At 39.5% G+C, this 15,993-nt stretch overlaps 1 long non-coding RNA gene across 2 annotated transcripts; it reads right to left on the reverse strand.

Annotated features, from left to right (window-relative positions):
* Window positions 1-52: 52 nt before the first annotated feature.
* On the reverse strand, window positions 53-14,859 carry LOC108270272 (uncharacterized). 2 transcript variants are annotated; one of them, XR_008397018.1, is made up of 3 exons: window positions 14,608-14,859; window positions 1,606-8,996; window positions 53-324 (listed from the first exon to the last, which is right to left on the reverse strand). It is a non-coding gene; the product is annotated as an uncharacterized LOC108270272 (long non-coding RNA). The 2 variants fall into 2 exon arrangements; XR_008397019.1 differs by lacking the exon at window positions 53-324 and having other exon boundaries at window positions 1,436-8,996.
* Between the last annotated feature and the right edge of the window lie 1,134 nt (window positions 14,860-15,993).

Genomic DNA, 15,993 nt, shown 5'->3' on the forward strand with positions numbered 1-15,993 from the left:
AAAGTAATTTAAGAACTGCAGTCTTGTACTGAAACATACCTGAAATGTAAATAAGCTAATCAATGTTTTAGCTTTTTATTTACAAATTCTTTATACAAATCAATGCGATGTCCTCAGCGGAACAGGTAAGCAGAGCGACGTCCTCAGCGGGGCTGGAGCTCAGAGCAATGTCCTCAGCGGGGCAGAACAGTGGGACAACTTCCTCAGCAGGACAGGAGAGGGGAGCGATGTTCTCCGCGAGGCCTGAAGGAAGCTCCAAGATTTCCGCGAGGCCACAGAGGGGAGCAAGGTTCTCCGCGAGGACAGAGAGGGGAGCAAGGCTCTCTGCAATAAAAAATGCAGCTTGTAACGCTACTGAGAAACCATAAAGTGCAAAGTTAGATATTTGAGTGTTGTAGAAGCTGTTATGATAACATGTTTAATTAGCTTTTTATAAAACATGTTATCATAACAGCTTCTACAACACTTCTGCCAGAAAGTTTTCTTCAGTTTCTCTGCTCTCCCATTGTCCGAAAACTTTTTTGTCACAATTTCCCTTCGTGCTAAATACTGGAGCATGCAGCGCCCCAAAGCTCAAAGCACAAGCACGCACTTCTGGGTTTAAATGGCCTTGACTTTGTTTACTTCTGACACGTGTTTTTTTATGGTTTAGGTTCTGTCTCTACCCATGTATTGTTATTGGTTGTTTACCTTATGTGACATCATCGTTCTCAGCTGTCTTGTGTTTCACCCCGATTTGTTTGTTATTTAAACCCCTCATGTTCGTATGTACATTGCAAAGTATTGCGTGAGTTTCCATGTACCCCTTATGTTCCCCTTATGTGAAGGAAATATCTTAAGAACTGCAGCAGAGAACTAAAACATACCAGAAATGCAAAGAAGGTAAGCAGTGTTGTAGCTTTTTACATCTTAGTGTCCTTCACAGGTTTTCTGCAGTATGTGATAAACTGAGCTGCTATTGGTGTTCGTTCAGACCTCATGACATATGCAAACTGTCATGTCCTAGTACTACTTTCCATAGAAAAATTTACTTAAAGAAAATGAGTTTGGAGCTGGGGTATGTCAAAAAGAAAGGGCTGGAAACTTCTATGTTATTCCTAAAGAGTAACTATAGAAATTAGATTTTGGTTCAGTTTTGGTAACCTATAAGTAAGAGATAACAAGCTATTTATACAAGGTCTTAAACTGTTTGTAGTTAGTTCTTGGTCTAGAGTTTTAGAGTGAGGCCACTTGCCTAGCTATAAAAACTATATTTTGAAGAATATAGTGATTAGATCTAGTATTACTGTGACATTCCCACATGGAAGGAAACATTAAATTAGTAAATCCGACTACGCCACCCTGGGGGAGAACCGGGAAAATACTCCCAAATAAAAGCACACACATAATTAAGTTTTACCAATCAAAGGCAAAGAACATGAGAGTGAGACATGAGTATGAATATAAAAATTATGTTTTATTATAACATTTAAGCATCATTAAAACTTAACATATAAATATAAAATCGCCTTCCCATGAGGCACAATAAGAATTATAAAACTCCAAGCCCAGGCTTGGCGGGAACAAGGCAGGCCAGCTACAGCTCGGGAGGGCATCCATACCCACCTTAATTCACACCAAAATCATCAAACAGTAGCTACACCATAAGGAAGTTGCTGTGTCGGCACACTGAGCAGGCTTTGAAGCACAGACCACCAAATGAAGGCAGCTAGCCTCCCCTGTCCCACACTAAGCCTCACTGGCTCCTGGAGAGAAAGAAAACACCAATTAACCCAGAAAAACACAAAAACACTAAACAATAAGCAAAATAATTTTTAAAAAATTACAGACACGATGGAGTGGTAGTTAAAGTACTCAGGCCCAATGACACCACCACATGCAATGGAGGCAGTTAAACAGTGCCTAAGCAGAACCAGCATTATTGTTAACCATAAATAAAATGAACACTGTAACAATTAACAATGAAAAATAACAGTCACTACACTACAAAATAACAACACTGTAACAATGAAAAATAACCAGACAAAAGAAAAGAAGACAGCGCAAAGTGCAAACAGGGAAAAACAAACAAACTTATACGAGCAAAAAAGTAAAGCTGATATGCTTCACAGCGGAGGCAAGGCACCTAAACAGATAGCCCAAGGGTGCCGCTAAGCAACATTGCGAAAGCAATGCCCGCAAGGGAACCGGCCCAGCAAAATGCCTGTAAGCAGAACCGCCAAGCAAGATGCCCATAAGCAAAACAGTCAAGCAAAACAGTGGCAGAGTCACATGTAGTGTCTTCAGCTAGGGATTTGTCATAGAGAAGATTTAGATGCTCAACTCCACACTCTTACCTTAATACAAAGTGTCAAAGTAAATCTACCAAATCCCAATGTGAAAAAGGGAAAGGCACACTTACCATTGGGTGAAAAAACACCAGACGCAAAGTTGTATGATTACTCACAGGTACCGCGGCTCAATATACCAGCCATCATTCAGCCACAGGCTAATGTTGCCATCACTGAACGGGATCTCTGCTGCCAACTTTCCACAATGCACGCACCACCTGCTCCACACTAAAACTATATATAAACATATCAGCCTTGAGATGTTCACCTCATTACACTGTGAGTGAAGCCTCAATGTACCTGAATGGAAACAGGAACTGAAACTGAAATACCAGGGAGCGAGGAACCCCGAATCAAAAAGACACATATGCGCCTGTAACTGTGTGAACAGTGGAATTAGACTAATCAATTAATTAATTAATTGATTAGAACACCTTCACTTAGTGACATCAGAAATATTTTTTTCTATAACTGTATAGTAGAAAGTTAAGCAGTACTAGGTGTGTTAAAGGGAACCTGAGTATGAGCAGAATTTTTTACTTTAAGTCTATTGTATCAAACTCAACTGTCATATCAAAGTTATCAACTGTTCAATAAATGAGGCATGAGTGTAAACTGTTTTTAAAAACTCTTTAGTCTATCCAAGGAAGAACATCCACAGCCATCTGTAGGGTGTCCATGTGGTACCATCCACGGTAATCCTATGGTGATCTGCAGTGAGTGCTTTTCTTCAGTGCAATAAAGCCCATTTATAGACCAGCAAGGGCAGGACCTACACCCATACTGTCATCAGATTGCTCAGCCTTGATCAACGACCAAGAGGGCCTAAGAAAACGCTCAGCTACTCAACAGACCCTCCACTGTAAACCAGTCAGTATTGGAGCAACTCTCCTAGCAGGCAGTCATGGAAGAACTCAAGCAACCACACATGATTATCAAGTTCACCAAAGAAAAAACAAAAGCAAAAAAAAACAACAGTTGAACTTGGACAAAGCACCTGGCAAGGACAGCATCCCAGCAGAAATATATAAAGCCATTAAGCATAATGAGATAATTCAGTGCATCTGGGAACAGGAAAAGATGCCTGCTGACTTACCCTGATTGCAGTGCTGTACAAGAACAAAGGCAGCAAAGTGGACTGTGAGAATTACAAGGATAATAATAATGCTTAATCTTGCCTGCAATGGAGAACAGGGAGATCCTGCTCTCCATTGCAGGCAAGATTAAGCATTATTTTAAACAGACTCATCCACACAGCAGAAACCAACATGCCAGAGGCCCAGAGTTGATTTCACTCTGGTCACAGTACTGTGGACATGATCTTTACAGTGAAGCAAGTCCAAGTGTCTAGAACAGAACTTAATCTTCTATTCTGTTTTCAGTGACATGATCAAGGCCTGTGATACAATCATTAGAGACTGTGAGATACGGCTGCCCCCACAAGTTCATTCACATCATCAGGTTTTTCCATGATGGCATGACAGGTCAGGTGCTCTCCAGTGGTGACCAGTCAGTCAGACCATGATCTGCTGTGATGGCCCACAAAAATGAAGACCTTCATGCCATGCTCAGCAAGTTCTCAGAGACCTCAAAAATGTCCCTTGGGAATCAATATAATTCTCTCTCTCTCTCTATCTCTCTCTCTCTCTCTCTCTCTCCCTCCCTCTCCCTATCTCTCTCTCAAAGCAGTTTGGGCTCACCAGCGCAGGTTGGATAAAATGGAGGTACTAGCCTGCTCCAAATCCCTCAGCCAAGAATCACCATTGATGGCACTGTGCTAAGGACTGCAAACAGCTTCCAATACTTTGTAATCTTTAACAATGCCTCCCTTGACTAAGAAATCTCAGTCAGATTCCAAAAAGCATGTCAAGTTCTGGTATGACTATGCAACAGAACTCTGAAACACCATGACTTCTCAATGAGCACCAAACTCAAAGTCTACAATGCAGTTATCCTCATATCGCTCCAGTATGGATGTGAGGACTGGAATCTTTACTAATGTCACATGAAACAACTGGAAAATTTTCATTTGCAAACTTTGTGCTCTTTCATGGGAATCTGTTGACAGGACAAAATCACCAATACTGAAGCCTTCAATAAAGTAGAGTCAGTTCCCCTTGATGTGACCCTTCTGAAAACATGGCTCTGCAGGACAACTGCATGCCATATCAACCACTTTTCTAAGAACTGGGGCAGGGTTACAGAAACCAAGGCTGCATTATTATTTTAGAATATTCAAAATGGTGGCATGACAATAGCATGCAGTGGCCTTTCCAGATCCAAAATGGTGCTATTTTACATATTTTTTACAGCTCGATATTTTACGATATTTTACAGCTCACGGACATTGGCGTAACCAGTGTTCACGTCTACCATCGCCAGACACTGCTAAGGTACAGAAATCATGCAACAATCAACCCATATAATGATCTGCTGGAGAAGCTACACAATCTCAGCTTGCTGCGGGGAACAGGCCTCCAGTCTTCAGCTTCGCCTGATGCTGGTGGCCGGGGAAGGGGATGTTGTAAGTGATGTGCATTGAAGCGGAAGCATGGCAAAAGGGCAGGGGTCCATGCTAGGCTAAAAACAAACCTTGGCAGCCTAGCTCTCCCATCTATCCTGCTCTCCAAAGTCTGCTCCCTTAACCATAATTTGGACTACATCTGACTCCAGCAGGCAACTCGGCATGAGTTTAGAGACTACCACTTCTTTGTTTTCACGGAGACTTGACTCAGTGACAGAGTTCCGGATGCCGCCATTCAGCTAGACGGGCTTGGCTTGTTTATTGCCAAAAGAAATGCAGCTCTGTGCAGTAAGGCTTGCAGTGGTGGCTTGTGTTCACATAAAAATGGAATGGTACAAGAACTCTGTGCTAGTTTCTAGCTCCAGCTCATCGCTGGTGGAGTTTGTTACCGTTAAATGAGGTCCATTTTATTTACCACAGGAATTCACCACTATCCTTATAATTGGAGTATACATTCCACGAGTACTAATGCTAAGGAGACACTACATGGGGGTATTAGTGAAATGCAGAATGCACACCCGAATGGACTGTTTATTGTGACCGGAGTTTTCAACCATCCAAATCTCAAATCAGTGCTCCTTAAATTCCAACATGTGAACTTTGCAATGAAAGGTGCAAACACGCTGGATCTTGCTTACACAAACATCCCCGTCACATACCAGGTGGAGCGGTGCCCCCACCTCGGCTACTCAGACCACATCTCTGTTATGCTAATCCCAGCATACAGACTGCTCGTCAGACACTCCAAACCCGATTTGAAGCAGGAGAAGCCTGGCCAGCAGGAGCCATCTCTGCTCTTCAGAACGGTTTTGAGCACATTGACTGGCACATGATCAGGGAGGCTGCAACCGATAGTGACTCCACTAACTTGAAGGAATACATAGTATCAGTGACCAGCTACATCAGCAAGTGCATTGATAATGTCACTGTCTCCAAGACCATCACCACACACTCCAACCAGAAGCCATGGATGACTGCCCAAGACAGGTGACAAGGCATCTAACGGACCGGTACAAAGCCAACAACCTGTCTCTGAACATGGACAAACAAGAGATATGTTTGTTGACTTCAAGAGAGCACAGAGCGACCACTCTCCGCTGAACAACGACAAATCCTCAATGGGGAGAGTCAAGAGCACCATATTCCTTGATGTTCACCTGGCATTGGACTTCACCTGGTCCCTCAACACCAGCTCCATAACCAAGAAAGCCCATGAGTGCTTTTTTAAAAAAAATATACAAAACGAACTCACACCAGAGATTAGTCCCAGTTTAACTGAGTTTTTTTCTTCACCTCTCGCACTGACTAGGCCTGTGATACTGTTTGTAGTAAGCCTGATCTGTCATTGTGTACTATTAGATATGTAAATGTAGCTGTCAATGCCAGTTTTTGTTTGTGAGATTAAAATCGACGAAACTTGAATATTCAAGAAATGTTACTCCTTACAAAAAAGGGAAAGATAAATGTGTTACAGCATAAAAATGCAAGATTTGTGCAAAATCACTGCACACATTTTACCCTAGATAGACTGAACCTGTAAACGATTTTCAAAATAAATGTCCTTTCTTATAGCTTAGATTTGCAGTTTAATATTTTGGCACTTAAAAACACAATTAAGTTCAATTAGCAGACAGAAAACACAGTTCAGAATTTTTCTTAGACAACATTCTCTACTGACAGTATGACATGATTTGAGAGTGACTCCTGGCTTGGCCTTTTGGCTTTGGATTTCTATTTTTTGAGATCTGTGTTATTGTTTCCATGACTTCTTTGGCTTCCAGGAGTATCTTATATTTTATATATATAATAATAAATTATATAAAGAAATGTCATTTATGTCAAAAACATTAAAACATTTCAACTCCAAGTGTCCTTCAGAGACTCCCTGCAGTATGTGATACACTGAGCTGCTATTTGTTTTCTTTCAGACTTGATGACTTATGCACACTGCTGTGTCCTTGTACACCTACTTTCCATAAACAAAATTTCTTAAATCAAATGAGTTTGGAGTTTCAAAAGGAAAGGTTTGGAGACGTTTACCAAGTTGTCCTTGAAGAGTAATTATACATACACTTAGGATTTGGTTGGGTTTTGATAACCTATATGTAGGAGATCCCTATCTATTTATACGAGGCCTTACAAATGTTTGTAGTTTTACTGGTCTTGAGTTTTAGGGTGAGGTATAATCTTTTATATTTAATTGTGCTTAAGGTTGGATTTATGTCTGTATTTGAGAAAAAAATATATTTTGAGTATTATAGTGTTTAGATCTAGTATTACATAATAAATTAATTAAAATTCTGATGGCGTAGCTTCCTGAAAACATCAACCTTTTACTCCTGATTGGTCAGGCTCATATTACTGAACCTACATTTAAGAACAGTCACAAATAACTGCTGTTAAAGAAAAGCATTAACGTCCTTTCACTAGCTTTGAAAGTCAACCACATTCACATAATTTTCCAAAAAAGACTACTTTTTTTTGTATTCTGCCAAAAATATAAGCCAGTGTTCAAAGATATTAAATATTTGCAAATTCGTTAGACAGAACCGGAAGAGTTTGGGTGAAGCTAGTCACTATTCCCATTATCTTTTTCTTAATTTACTTTTCCCTCCTGCGAACGTCACTGTTTCTGGGCCTCCTTTTTGAAGAAAAAGATGGAGGTCTCCATTCAAACACGGACCTCTTCTCAAAAGGAGAATGGTGCATGCATCTACTCAAATATGCCTTACAGTGTCTACCTTCAAGAAGAGGAGAATGGATGCATCGACCCAGACACGCCTTACCGTGTCTCCTCTAAACAAGCGATACATGGATGCATCCAGTCAGACACGTCTTATAGTGTCTTGTGGTACAGAGACACCCAAGTATCCCTCTGCATCCAAGTATACCCAGGCTACCCAGATCCCCTGGACAGTGAACAGAAAAAATGTTTCCCACAAGATCTTATGTGAAACTCGTTGTAGTTAAAAAGTAATACTTTCTTTCTGTATTCTTTTGCTAATACACAAATCCGATTCAAACCCATTTCTGTGTATGTGTGTGTGTGTGTACTTTGGGCTGCTTGAGCATACATACTCTGACTGTGCCTGGGGCCTCACTGCCCTTTGCCCATACATATGTCAATATATATACACACAGACTGCACAAACCTGTTCCCCTTATCTCTGAATTTCAGCTGCTTTCACATGTCAGATGAGGTTTCAATTCTTTATATTTTATTACTCTAAATTTCTACATAATTTCCTACATAATTCCCCCCTTTCTGAATTTAAAGTCAGACTCTTCACATAATTCTGCTAACCTTTGGGTGCCATGCTGAGAAAAACATGCATTCTTATTTAACTTTTCCTATAATGATAAGCAAGCATACCGTTAAGCAAACATATCATTAATAACAGTTAACTATATCCAGCGGTGAGCGAAAAAAAAACCCTCTCATTCTTTACCAGTTGATGAGGGAAAAATTCCCACCCTGCCATCTTTTGTGCTCGACAGTGTGTTCTTCACCTGTACTTTACATACCAACATTACAAACATGCGTCACAAACATACTTATGTACTAGCATCCATTAACATGTAAATTTATAATCATAATTTTCAGTCCATCTCATATAGGTTCTCCTTAATGCTGTCAGCAAACTTTCTGGTGAATGAATTCTTCTGCCCTTTGTGACTCTGCACCATGTAGAAGGGCTCGGTAGGGGTCAGGGGAGAGGTTACTAGCACATTACCCTAACTCCTTATCTGCTTCCTCTTCTTATATTTGACAAGGTGTTTAAGATCTTCTGTTTTTTAATAGGCACATTAGTCCATAGTCTATCTTCTCCTGCCCTGATCGTGATGACATCTATGAGATTCCACATGGAAGTGTTTGAGGAAAAACATTCTAGGTCTCTCACCTGAAAACCATACAATACCTCTTGTTAGAAGACACCACGTATAGGTGGCCCAGATCTGGATCGCCTCTTTGATGACGGGCCAATATGTCCACTCATTCTTAGCGGTTACTCACTTCTGGTCCGTGGTGATGTAATCTGCTCGACTGGAGATGGTGAGCTCCCAGTGAGTTGGTGTCCATTCTCCCAATTCATCAGTCAGGACGTCTGTCCCTACGTATTTTGTGTCCATTTTCAGCTGATCTATTTAGAGTGAGAGATAGAGGTATACAAAAACAGACATACAACCCGTAATAATTGTTGCTCCAATATTTACTTTTTATCCTTATTTTATTTTTCTTCATATGCTATTTTATTTAATTTTTCCCCTTTTTTATTATTCTTATTTATTTTTCTTTTTTTCCTTTAGTATTCTTTGTACTATTCATACTATTTATCAAATACTATGTACATTCTTCTTTCTACTCCATATATATCATGGCGACTCCTCCAGACAGAATGAACTTTTGTGGGGGACGTCATATTCTCCTTCACCATATCCTTTCATTTCACTGTACTCTGATTCTTCAGCAATTTGTAGGTTTTGTCCAAACAAGGACTGTGTGGCCTTGTTGATCATTTTATGAATCAAAGGGATCACACAAAAAGGTCATCAGTGTTAGTATAAATAGGAGTATTACCAGTACTGTGCCCATACTGATTAGGATGGCTTTCCAGCTTCCTGAGAATACCCAGCTCAACCAGTCTGCTTCTTCCTTCTCGGAGTCTGGATCATATGAGTTCTGAACGTATTCTTTACGCAAATCCTCCAATGCTTTAATGTCAATAGTTAAATTACCTCCCTCCCCAGTGTGCATGGGGATCACTGTACAGCATTCTTGTCCAATTAAGCTACACACTCCTTCATCTGCAGCTCTCATTGCATCTATAGCCAGTCTGTTTTGCAACGCCATTAGAGTCACTGCAAATAATTGTTTTTCAATTCCCTGTAGGGCTAATATGGTGTAATTCACGAATCGCTGTTGGTTGTACCATATCTAATTGGTCCATTGTGCATTTCTATTCGTCTATACCCATGGGAAGAACACAATCAGGTTGTCTACAGATGCTTCTCCCATAGTCCTGTATTCTTGGGGAATCCCTACTGGGATTCCTGCCCAATTCACATATACCCCTTTCCCTTCGGGGCTAAAATGCTTTTTTCTTATTGGTGCCACTGGTTCTTCCTCTATACCTAGTGGGAGCATCCTGAAGGACCCTATCAAAATTACTGGGGCACACACTCCTCCCCAATGTGGTGGAAGAGTTTGTCGTAGGATCGTTCCCTATCCACAATACCAGAACATATCAGCTCTTGGCAGTGTCCCCCCCTTTGACCAGATTCGAAATTCTCCAACTGATCTTCATTCCTTTTCCATCTACATCTATTCCTGTTACATGCATGTACTCTTCAACATTCCATATTTCTTCATAGTTCATCACTTTCCCTAACATTTGGACTCCATATCCCTCATAGCAGTATGGAAAATATAAACTGGGTGCATATCAGCTCTTGGCAGTGTCCCCCCTTTGACCAGATTCGAAATTCTCCAACTGATCTTCATTCATTTTCCATCTACATCTATTCCTGTTACATGCATGTACTCTTCAACATTCCATATTTCTTCATAGTTCATCACTTTCCCTAACATTTGGTCTCCATATCCCTCATAGCAGTATGGAAAATGTAAACTGGGTGCTATTAGCACATTACCTGGTGGCTTGGGGACTACTGGTCATGTGAATATATGACCCACACTTTGGCAGCTAGCTCTGTAGATATGCTCGCTCAGTATTGTTCCATTTGTGTAATGGAGAGGTCCAGACGTTCCTCCTGCCCAGACAGTTTCTGGTTTACCAATGGGCTGATGGTTGTGTATCCCTCCCAGGGGTGGGTCGAAATAATGGTTAAGGCATAACGGAACACATGATTGACATGCATGGTGTGAGTGGCTTGCACATGTACACTTCACAAGTGGCTAGATTCCACAGGATCAGAATGACCTTAACTGTCTGCCTCTTCTTGGCGCATATTATGCAATTAGTTTCTTTGGCAGTGAATGTCAACCATTGCGGAAACAAATTATCCGCACCTTGGTTGATTTCTTTGATTTGTTCTGTTACTGGTTTTCCCTACCGAGCAGTGTGTTCTGTTCTTTCCCTTTGTTATTTTGGTTACATTTGCAAATCCTTCCTTATGCCTTCTTACTGTTTTACTTATCACTTGAGTACAGTTTGCTTGTGTTTTGGTTTTTCCTAACGATTTTACTGCTACATTGACTGTTAATCCAATTGTTACTATAGAATATAAAGTGTAATCAATGTGTGTAACTACAAAGTTTACTAATGTTTGGATATGTTAATAAGGTATAATCTGGTGTGTATAGCCAACAATTTGAATTATTTGTGGGAAGCATTATCTAAATCCATAGTACACTTGTTGATCAAGTTAAATTCTAAGTGTTTATTGAGTTAGATGAATTCTGTGTCTTTCTAAACAGTAGGCCTAATTGTTTTCTGTGTCAGTCCGTACCTCTCTGCACAGCAGGCATAATCTAAAACTATAAGACACTTTCTAACAAGTGTTATTCTAAGTGTGTACATTAAGAACCTTGTGCTTGTCTAAAGCAGGTTCACTCTATGGCAGTAAATTAAGAACCTTGTGTTTGTCTAAAGCAGCTTCACTTTATGGTAATTAAAAAAAGCAGTTAGACACATACCAGAGCTGGGTTTCCAAAGAAAGCCCTCTAAGCTTGCAAATCAGTGTCAAAAGAAAAGATAAGACTTCCAGGAGCAAAAGTACCAATCTGAGACTATAGGGTGAATTATGTGACAAAGTAAAAAACCCTGGTCTGGTAAAACTTTTAAAGAAAATCCAACTGACTACGCATGCGGTACATATATAAGGTATCATACTGATATGAATAATTAGTTAAGGCAATGGAGATTGGTTTGTTTCTAGAAAGAAAAGGGGAATACCCTTCCTCGGGATAATTTTAATGCTTTAGAGAGGTATAAAAAGATATGTTTGTGTATGTATAATTCGGACCTTCTCCAGACTGTCTCACTTTATTGTTTCAATAAGGTTTATTTACTTTTTGACATCTACAAACCCTCCGTCTCTGAAATTTTTTTGACTTAGGCTGAAAAGATTGTTTCCCATGACATTACTATGGTTGTAGCTACTATTGCTAAGGTTATAAGTACCGTATTCATTGAGTTTTATTTTTTGGTTCTATGTCTACTTCCTTTTTTTTATGCTCCCTGTTTATTAGCTTTCTGAACTGCTTCTATTCCCAGCCTCCTGTAACCTTATTCTTGCTCTGGTTCTAGTGGCTGGTACCTTTTATATATTCCTGTTCAGTAGTTTCCACTCCTCGATCTATGGTGTCCCAGCCTGTGAGCATTCGTTGTAATTCCTCTGTATTAGTAGTCAAGAGTTCCTCTTGCTCTTGTGGAATCGGTTCAATTACTATTTGTTGAACTTCCGGTACTCGGGGAAGAAGCAAAATTTCGTGTCTTATTTCAGCCAATGTTTGCTCTATTCCTGGTTCTCACTGTTCCTCCAGATTCTGAGGGCTCAGGGCTTGTTGTGTTTCTTCTCTGGTAGTTCTCTAGCTGAGGTCTCTTCTTCGAAATGGTCCGCCTGGCTGTGGGCTGTGTCCTATCGGCGCTGTGAAATTTTTCCTAATGTTGTGTTATGCACATATTTCACAACTTGTGGATGTGTGGTCAATCATCGGGCTCAAAAATGGAGTACACCTGGCTCTTTTGAGCCTTGAGCCACTATTATCTGAAGAGAAGATACAATTCACAGGCCTGACCTGGTATGACAACGCTACGCAATGTCTCATTCCCTTCTCAGGGAACAGGGTTACATGTGTAACCAAGACGTTCCCTTTCAAAGGGAACTTTGACGTTGCGTTTGCATAACACTATTGGAATGAGAATACCCACTCCGTCATACCGAGGGTATGGCCTGTTCAAAAAGACCCAAGCCAGAGGGTCACTGCAAGACACTCGAGCCTGGGGTGGAATGAACATCCAGGCTGTAATAACGAATGAATGTGTGTGGCGTAGACCACCCTGCAGCAGCACACTTTCCTGAAAATGCTCTGAGCCTCATAGGTGCACTTAACTGAGGAGTTTCTCCACTTCTCACTATGTTCTACTACCACCTTTTGGACTTCAGGTGGGGTAAGTACATGTGTGGTGAGTACAGTGGCTTCATTCACATTTGAAGATGTTTGTGGTAGTTGGGTTTCAACATAAGATGTTCTAGTAGCTGATGCAGGTGTCATGGATGTAACCTCTGATGATGGCTCCAACACCTCCGGTAAACCAGCATCAACTTCAGACTCAATAGGAATGACAGCGTCACTCATCTGAGTGGGCATCTCCTTGAACACTACTTCAAAGTCTTTACCACTAAGTTTTGCAACTTCCTTCAATTCGGCAATGTAACTCTGTGTGGCGCTGCGTCCTACCCGCTTTAAGTAGACGCTTGACAGTGATTTTACATAAGTTACTTTAGGATCACTTGACAACTGATGAATGTAAGATAATTCAGGCTCAAGAGATTTTAGGGCTGATCTACTCTGAAACGAGTATATCGTCTTGGTGAAACGGTGAAGCGGGTTTACTAATAATAATTTGTCTAGCAATAGAACCATATTTTTTCAAAACATCAATTAGTTCATCTACCTCTGTTCTAGTTAATCCACTGTTTATCAGTGAGTTTGGAATTTTAATTCCCTGCTGTTCAATTTTTTCCATGTTATTAAGGGTATAATAGCTTTCACAATGGTATGTATGTTCAAGATTAACTGTTATTAGTTCAATAGCACCATCTCCTGGCTGGCTCACCAAAATTGTAGCATATATTAAATATGCACTATATATGATGTGTAGACCAGATTTCAGAAGACTAAAGGGTATGTAGGAGGTAGTGGACTGAAACAATAACAGTGACAGCACAACTGATAAGGTAAATATAGATTGATTTATATACAATTTAGAGTGAGTGAAATTAAACATGTACAATACATATATAATACCCTAGGGTGCACCCTCTAAGTTAAGCCTAAGATAAAATATATACATACATGGAATATAACACAACTTAAATAAAATAAATAAATCACATCCAGAATTAAAATGCCTTTTTCAATGTCTCTGCAATTTCTTTTACTCTGAATGAAGGCACTCCTCTAGAGTATTTTCATTTGTAGTCCTTTGCAGAAAAAACAAAATAATATAAAATAAAAATACCGTCCTTCAAGACACAGTGGTTCTGGTTGGGTTGCTCACCATCAAACTGTTGAAAAATTGTTGTAAACTTCTTCCCATGGAATAAAATAAAACCTGCCCTGTATATACAGTGTCAGAATAAAACAAAACTAAATCTAGGTACAAAACCTTTACATATTACACACCACGGTTTAAGAATTTCAAATGATGAATTACAGCCAGTATCCTTTTTATACAAATAAAATACATTTTGTATTTAACATGTCTGATTTTTACACAACTCGAGGAAAAAAAAAAAAGGAGCAAAAGCTATGTGCATTGAAACACGTTAACAACTAACACTTGACATAACTGAATATAGCTCACATTTAAACAATGCAATTTAACAATTTAATAACTCAGAAGTAATGTGACTCAAAACACTTTTGGCATTAAATTCGAACTGACACATTATTTACATGGCTAAATGAAAGAAGAAAATAACCAAGAATTGCAACATGCTGAGTCATAGCTGTATTAGCTTAGCATGGTACCCAGCACCTAATTAACTCTAAACTTAACTCACCAAGTTTCACGTCGGATAAAACTACAAACCGAAGTTCCTCAGCACTCCAATTGTCAGTAGTATTGTTTTGACTTTTGGTTTCACTCTTTCAAACAGTTAATTATAATATATAATTATAATTTACGCTTTTTCTATTTTTTTTTTCTGTCTCCTTTTCTCTCCTTGCTTTGGCTGTGTGTGCGTCTGCGCAGTACAAAAAAAAAAACTCTCCCGCTGTCACCTGTCAATCAAGGCGGGATCTACATGCAGAATGGTGTTAATTGGTTGAAATTATCTACATGAAACGTTTTAACTGGTTCAAATAACGCATTTGAAAGTATAGTGGTTTACATTCGGCTTTATTTTTAATTAATCTGTATTGTTTTAAATATTTATTTATATACATTTTCTAGTGGGCTACATACTGTAGATGATTAGATATTCATAGTCTTCACTTTTACATTGAGGAATATTATTCTGAAATTGTTTCACAGATTGGTGAACCTCTGCCCATCTTTACTTCTGAGAGCCTCTTATGCTCTTTATCCCCAATCATCTTACTGACCTGTCACCAATTAACCTCCAGCTGTTTCTTTTTACTAACACTCACTTTTCCAGCTGTTTGTTGCCCCGTCCCAACCTTTTTGAGACATGTTGCGGCCATAAAATTGAAAATGACCTTATTGTTTCCTTAAAATGGTATATTTGCTCAGTTTAAACATTTTACATGTATTCTATGTTCTACTGCGAATAGCATATGGGTTTATGAGATCACTTCATTCTATTTTTACTTACATTTTCCCAGCGTCCCAGCTTTTTTGGAACTGAGGTCGTATGAAGTCAGAAACAAAACGTGTGCGTCCTCAGAAAGTAAGTAAATAACCTAAGACCCTATAAATATAAGGAATAACACAGTTAGTGGCATGCTGTTATGGGAAAATAATCTGTGACGGTGCTGATGTGTCCCTGCACACTGCCACTTTACACATTAAACCAGCTGCTCAATACATATAGAAAATATGATATTATAAATCATCATAACGAGGTTTTACAACGCTTCATTAACTAATAAACATCAACATTGGACATCTGTTGTAATTTTTTTTTAAAAAAAGCAAAACAAACACAAAGTGTAAAAAGGAAAAAAAGAAAGAAAATGGAATGCATTAGGAGCAATGCAAGGTGTTCGTTATAGCTGACACCTTGATGAACAGTTCACAGTTGGTTTTATTACCAAGTCATTGCCTTCGAATGCTATTGAAGTTAGAAACATGTATACCAATATGTAACTTTAGAGATGGTCCCTTAATTTGCACATATCTGCGAATACCAAACGTCCAACGTCAAGCCAACTTTATTCCAGACCGCTAGGTTCATCTTCTCGTGTGGCTTGTCTGCACAATCCCA

The sequence above is a fragment of the Ictalurus punctatus genome, chromosome 9 (assembly GCF_001660625.3).
Source record: "Ictalurus punctatus breed USDA103 chromosome 9, Coco_2.0, whole genome shotgun sequence".
NCBI lineage: Eukaryota > Metazoa > Chordata > Actinopteri > Siluriformes > Ictaluridae > Ictalurus > Ictalurus punctatus.